Below are 7,696 nucleotides of genomic sequence, written 5' to 3' on the forward strand. Positions count from 1 at the left end.
TGGATGGATGGCTGAGCATTAGACTTGGTGATTTGGAATGGTGACTTGGTGATTTTTGATACTTGTCTTGCAGATACAATTTTCTTGGGAAAAATTTCTCAAGGGAACAGTTTTTTCCATCTGTGACTGTGACAGGGTAAAACACAAGGATTAGACAGGAACACACCAAAAACTGGAGAAGCCGTGTAAATGGGCTTGGCTGCCTTGTGGCATAAACACAAAGAAAAAAACCTGTGGCATAACCAGCCCTCAGAGAAATTGATTACAGAAGTAAAGAATGTTAAAGACTAGATCATATGAGTCTGCTTTCAACCAAACTGAGCAATAGGAGCATCCCAGTTTATTTGGTTTGTTTCACATTTAATTACTTGTCAGTGGAGGGAGGTGATGAAAAAATTATTTATTAGTGACGAAAAAACAGCTGTTGGTATTGAAGACAATTTGCTGGGTGTTTGAGGGAAATACCACCCACATTTCATCACCAGGAGATTTTATCATATTACAGCACTTGAAAGACATAATCAGAACTAAACAGATACCAAGCATCTTTGGAAATGAAAACATCATTCAGAAAAGTACATTACTGAAATGGAAACGTCTGCTTAGAGATTTTGGATCACCAGGCTTCAGGAACTCGATTATGAGGGAGTAGCATGAAGCGAAGTTAACATTGTGGATGAGGAGCTGAGTTGTGAGTGGAAAACTTCTCTTTCCTAAAACGAAGGAGAAATTGTGGGGACCACCTGCTCAGCTTGAGCAAAGACACTAAACAGAAAAAAGCCTTCAAAGAGCACCAGCAGGAATGTGATACATAATTCCGTTTGAACACTCATCAACACAATCCAAAAGCAAAAGGAAACGTGTAGACAAAATCACAAGAACATAATTTTCGGAAATTCATTTTAAGGCTGTGTAGGTAGTGTGTCTTGAAATCTTTGAAGGAAATCAGATATTATAAATACTCCTAAAGGAGAATCCATGGAAAAAGATGGGAAAACAGCTTTATGCAGAATTTAACCAAACTGATTGCATGACCTTAGTACCTATTGCAGAAGGCCAAATAACTAGAAGCTTAAAATTGTGGCACACGGTAAATTGCTGTTGTGGAGTTCTCAGTAAATCATGTTTCTTAGCTGAGGCTGCATGCCATTAGTGAGGTGCAAATCGATATGTGGTCCTGGAGCCACATACTACAACCAGAGGTGAAAAATCCTTGAGCAGTTGAAACAGCTGTGGCATGAAGCAAATTCCACTAGTTGCGTAAATTGATCATGAATAGTGTCAGAACTCTTGCTTGTAAGGTAGCTTCTCTAGTTGGAGTAACTTGACTAGAAGTTGATTGTAGTAGTCACTGTATTTATTCTGTGCTCAGTGTGATGAGACATGTAGCAGGGCTATGGTTATAGCTATGGCAGACCAAAAGAGGTTGTATTCAAGGCAGCTGTGCTGTACTGTCCTGTGCAACCAGGGAAGATTGTCAAAGGCTGCATAAAGACAATTAGTAGAGGAAGGTGTAGGAAGCATAGGATGTAGTTCCTTTTAAGGTCTTGTAGATCAGGAGCCATGAGGAATGGGTGAGGCAAAACTCCACTTTTTCCTTTGCCAGTCCAGACAGGTTTTTGGAGTTACTTGATTCACATGGATTAAGAGAGCACTTAGATAAAAGGTGAATGAATGAAAAGGCTCTAAGTGTATATGGAGACAACTTTGAGAGGAAGAATTGGCTAGGATGCAAGATGAAGGGAAGAGAAAAGGCTGTTGTGTGTACTGAAGAGTTTTTTGAGGTAAGGCAAGTGGGGTTGAATGAATGCCTGAATGGCCTGAAAAACTGGAGCTACATGAGAGTTTATTTATCTAAAAAGAATTGGCCATTAAAAGAATGAGACCTTTGGCTTTTAAAGATTGTTGGTATGACTGGAGTGTGCCTGAAGAAGTTGGCACATTGTGATTTAAAGGACATATCTGATCCATGAGGTAGGACTTCTCTGACTAGTAAATATATGACAGGGCTTTGCTTTCTCAAGCTGTATTTGGAAACTAAATTTTAGCTACCATTGTATTTCATAAGGAACTCTTTGAGTGGGACTGTCTGACTGAGATTTTTTTTTAGGAGGATGTCGATGCTGAGTATATAGTTACCAGGTCTCATTTAGGTGACAAGTGGGTACAAGCATACTCAATGTTGTCAAGACTCAAGTGCTTCTGAGCATCTGAACTTCAAGGTCTTGTGGCAAATGAAGGCAGCTCTGAAATTCAGGCTTGCAGAGATCTAAGTGTCAGCTCTGTTGGGATTTTGAGTACTACACCCTAGATTGTAGACTAAGCAATAAGTAGCTGGAAGGCAAACCTGGAGATGATTTGAGTGTGGCATGGTTTGTATTAACACCCTCTGTGTGTGCTTGGATCTCAAGATAAGCATGAGCTAGTTTATCTTTCTCTCATGAAAGGTGAGGGGGAATAAGCTACCTCAGTTTGGCTTGCAGTTTTGCCATCAAGTTGATTAGAGGCATGGAGCGCCTCTCCTATGAGGAAAGGCTAAGTGAATTGGGATTGTTCAGCCTGGAAAAGAGAAGGCTTTGGGGTGACCTAATTGTGTCCTTCCAGTATCTGAAAGGAGACTACAAGAAAGATGGAGAGAAACTTTTTACAAGAGCATGTAGTGACAGGATAAGGGGGAATGGCTTCAAACTGAAAGAGAATAGGTTTAGATTAGATGTTAGGAAAAAATTCTTTACTGTGAGTGTGGTGAGGCACTGGAACAGATTGTCCAGAGAAGCTGTGAATGCCCCATCCTTGGGAGTGTTCAAGGCCAGGTTGAGTGGGGCTCTGAGCAGCCTAGTCTAGTGTAAGATGGCCCCGTCCATGGCAGGGGGGTTAGAACTAGATGATCTTTAAGGTCCCTTCCAACTCAGTCTGTTCCGTGATTCTGTAACGTATTTAAGAAGAGAAAAAAAAATGGCGCGGAAGTAATTACAGCCAGAGAAGAAAGGAGTGAGAATATGTGAGACAAACCACTCTGCAGACACTGAGGTCAGTGAAGGAGGGGGAGGAGGTACTTCAGGTGCCAGAGCAGAGCTTCCCCTGCAGCCCATGGGAAAAACCATCATGAGGCAGTCTGTGCTCCTGCAGCCCATGGAGGTCCACAGGGCAGCAGAGATCCACCTGCAGCCTGTGGAGGAGTCTCATGCCAGAGCAAGTAGATGCCTTAAGAAGGCTGTGGCCCTGTGGGAAGCCCATGCTGGACAGGTTACTGGCAGGACTTGCAGTTGCAGACCCTTAGAGAGCAGCCTGCTCCTGAAGGACTGCACCCTGTGGAAGAGACCCACACTGGATCAGTTTGTGAAGACCTGCAATCTGTGGGAAGGACTCAGGCTGGAGAAGTTTGTGAAGAACTGTTTCCTGTAGGAGCAACCCCATGCTGGAGCAGGGGAAGGACTCCTCCTTCTGAGGAGGAAGCAGCATTAGAAACAACATTTGATGAACTGACTGTAACCCCCATTCCCTGTGTCTGTGCAACTGGCAGGGAAGAGGCAGAGAATCAGGAAGGAGCAGAGGGGTTGGGGAAAGTTGTTTGTGAGATTTATTTTACTTCTCATTATACTACTCAGATTTTGATTGGTAATAAATTCAGCTAATTACCCCAAGTCAAGTCTGTTTTGACCATGACAGTAATCTGTGATCTCTCTGTGTCCTTATCTCAACTCATGAGCCCTTTCTTCTGTTTTCTCTCCCCTGTCCAGCTGAGGAGGGGAGTGATTGAGTGGCTTTGGTGGGTACCTGGTCCCCAGCCAGGGTCAAACCACTGCATTCCTATTTCATTTCATCCATCCCCCTCCCACATGTACTCCTCTCTTTCAACATAATCATGAACTCTTGACTGTTTGGTTTGTTTCTGTCACATCTTCCTATTGTTTTTATCTCTTTCGGCTGTATCTCAAAGTGTCTTCCTCCAGCTCTTGTATATGTTATGCTTTGTTTACATGTTTGACCATGGTGTTTCGGGGTTTTTTTATCTGCTTATAGACAACATCTCCTTGTTTCCCTCTCCCAATTATAACCAATATGAGAGGTTGTTTTATTTCTTTCTGAATGCTCACAGAATGTTGCTGGAAGAAGGGAATTTATCAACCATATCTTTTACTTTTTCTATTAAGCCAGGAAATCTTATCTCTCTAGCCAATATTTTATGCCCTTCCATTCTTAGAGTATCATTGTAACACATTGTCTTTAAGATACTCTAAAGAAAAAAAAGGAAGTAGGAAATACAGCTGTTAAATTGAGTAGCTCGGCTTTGAAGAGGAGACTTCATAACCATATTTTTTGTTTGCATTTAATATTTAGTGGTTTGCCGAGAACAGACGTGCACAATACAAGTTCTCACACACAGAGTACTGCTTTGATATTTAGGTCAGATTTTTTTCTGTACTGTCTAATCTCCATATTGGTGATCCATGAATTTTCGATCAAGAGTGAAACTTTATTTCAGAAACCATTAGAGAAGCTTAGATTTAGGGGCCATGTGTTACCATGGAAGGTAACACGACTGTGGAAGTGAGGAGACTTAGTTGTAGCAGTTGTTGGGGCATGGACATTATGTAGCTGCCAAACTGATGATTTTGCTACTGTATACTTAGCGAAAGACTCAGACACTGATCATTCTTTTCACCATCTTTGGGTTAAAAACATTTTGGCATTCAGTTCATGTTTTGAAAATCAACATTTCAAAATTAGTCTCTTTTTATGCTGTTGGTTTCTTCACCCCTAATTTGTCATTAACAAAGATGTTAAAGGCATGTTGAGGAATTAAGTTCTAAATGTTTAGAGAGTTGTTTTTCTTCAGAGGTTTTGACTGATGTATTTGTGTTAGGCTCACAGAAGACCTAATGTATCCCACAACTGTAAGAAATACTTCTGCCTCTGAACTTTGAAGAGCTAATGCATTTCAATAACTCCTTTTGTAGTTTTTAATCAAAACAAAATTCCCTCTTCATTCATCCTTCTGTAAAACCAAAGTGATGAGCATTCTTGTGGTGATGCAAACAGAAAAAACAGGTACTTTATCAGAGACATTTCTGTGCAACTTATTGCAAATTTTCTCCAGTAGCTTTCTTCTATTTTGAGGTAGATTTCACTTACCGCTGCTGGTTTACATACATGCTCAAAACTGCATCTACAAGTGTCTAAATATTCATCTGCAGCCCTAAATTATTCTGTGTTACAAGAGCAGCAATGTAAGTTGTTTATGTTTGCAGTGTAGTTAAGCATCACTATCCTTCCGCTGTGTTAGCACATCAGCAAGAAGTGTATCAGTGCTCAATTTACTGTCTCGTGTATGCTGAGTATGTAACACATGTCTCTACAGTGGATAAGGCCTTGCAGAGTTATTATTAAACTGTTGTTAATAATCCTTCACATTTTTCAAGGATTAGATTTAAACTGAGGAAATCTAATAAAAATATCTGTTTATGGAGAAGATAATCATATTCTATGGTCATCCCCTTCAGCATTATAAAATCCTAGATGGGCCAATAGCCTAATCTGTTATTGCAACATTGAATATGCATAAATCCTGTGTTTGTATTGCTGCTTATTGATACCCCTACAACTATTCTCATAGGACCAAACCTCAACGCTTTTCTGTGCAGTAATGACATCTCCAGTTTGAGGTCTGAGAAATAGTTTTGGCAGAAACCAGAGAAGAGTGAGTAAAAGTTTCAGTAAGGAAATCACTGTAGAAGGAAAGTTTTATGCAGTACTTTTATTGCTTTAGAACTACATAGGCATGGACTGGATCATGAAGTCTGCTACTAGTTTATAAAACTGCATCTTGTGCCTGGATTGGGGATTTTTTTTGTTTTCTTCTGTTTATTCTGTAACATACAATGTTTAAGAAAAGGCATGCAGGTATTACTGCACTGGGAATGCATCTTGCATTTGTGATGTTTGGAAAAGTAAGATTTGACAAACAGAAGCCCCCAAGGCATGAAGCATTCTTCTATCTTCCAAATCTTACGTAAGCTTCAATGAGGATTATATTTTTATTATTCCCTGAAACAGAGCATTTGCATTGTCCCCACAAGTAGTCATAATCAATGGAAGAGATAAATATAATTTGAGCAAAGTAATCTCTTTAGACTTGAAAATCCTCAGACTCGATGTTAAATAGCTGTGTCTCTTGAACTTCATAATAATTCCATTATTATTCTTGTCTTGAAACAAGTAGGTTCTGTAATTGCTATATACAGGTGCAAAGAAAATATGGTATTAATTATTGAATGATGGGAGTCCTGAGATGACTAGAATGCTAGTTAGAATAATGGGAAGGGTAGATAAAATACATCTGACCTTTTAACAGCAAGGCATTCCTGTTACTTTATGGAAGTTTATGAAACATGCATATTACACAGATGTTCATTAGCTGCAGGAGATATTGTTCTTAGCAGTGTGGCATTTTGATTTTATGTTTTTGTATATAGCTTTAAGGAAGACTAAGTGGTTGATAACAAAGCCCTGAAATTCAAAACAAAGCCACAACTGGTTATAGGTCATACCTGTTAGTCTTGTCTTGCAGTCCTTTTGGTGCTGGGTTAGGTGTCTCTCATTTCTGAGTGCAGCAGGATTCATACATCTTTGCAAACTTAGAATCTGTGGGCTTCATTGTTTTGATTTTCAGAGTAAGTGCTTTCATTATTAATTGTGCTTCAGGCTGAATATTCTTATTCTTGCACCTTAGTTTTGTTTTTCATGGCTTGCTAAAGCAACAGTACTTTGCCATAAAATTTTGATGTCTCTTGTTCTTGACCCAAACAAGTTAGTTTGTTCTTAACTAGTTAAAGCTTGAGGACATAACTCAGCTATTTCCACTCATTATTCAAGATCAAAGTAAACTTGCTTTCTCTGTAGTGTTCTGTTCTGTATTAAAAAAATAATTACTTAAACCAGGTCACTTGTTATGCTTTTTTGTTCCAGGTTTGGGAACCTTTATCCATCCTGTGCATGTCATCCTTAGCTTTACCAGTAACACACATAGGACTAGATTCTTTACTGTGAGGGTGATGAGGCACTGGAACAGGTTGCTCAGGGAAGTTGTGGATGCCCCATCCCTGGAAGTGTTCAATACCAGGTTGGATGGGACTCTGAGCAACCCAGTCTGGTGAAAGGTGTCCCTGTCCATGGTGGTGGTTGAAACTATGTGATTTTTAAGGTCTCTTCAGTTTAGCGGAGAAAAGTATAATAAACTAATTAAAGTTTAATCCTAATTCCTTTGGATTTAGAGAGCAAATTTATGCAGTGGGTCTAGTTAACATTTTACAGCAAGCTGCTGTATGTTCTACTGGGCTTTCCACCTCTGAAAAGACATAAGCTAAACCAGGAAATTCTTCTAAGTAAGATTGCTTAGCTAATATATGTGTTAAGGGAAGTTTCATGGCCTTTGTTTGTAAATAATGCTGGATTCTTCCTGAATTAGGCACAGGTATCTTTGACCCTGTCAGACTCCTTAGAAATATCCATAGGGCCAGAAGACTGCAGACATTGTCAAGTGTGATAGGTAAGAAAGAAGCTTAAACTGGACATTTCTTGTGTCCCAGTTGTTTTGCTTTCCTGTAGCAATCTGTCTGCACAATCCTGCCTCGGAGGACACAGAGAATTTTTCTGATTGAAACAATGATGAGGCTATAGGCATGTAATTTTAGTT

This window comes from Manacus vitellinus, unplaced genomic scaffold (assembly GCF_001715985.3).
Source record: "Manacus vitellinus isolate BGI_N305 unplaced genomic scaffold, ASM171598v3 scaffold_4_pilon, whole genome shotgun sequence".
Lineage (NCBI taxonomy): Eukaryota > Metazoa > Chordata > Aves > Passeriformes > Pipridae > Manacus > Manacus vitellinus.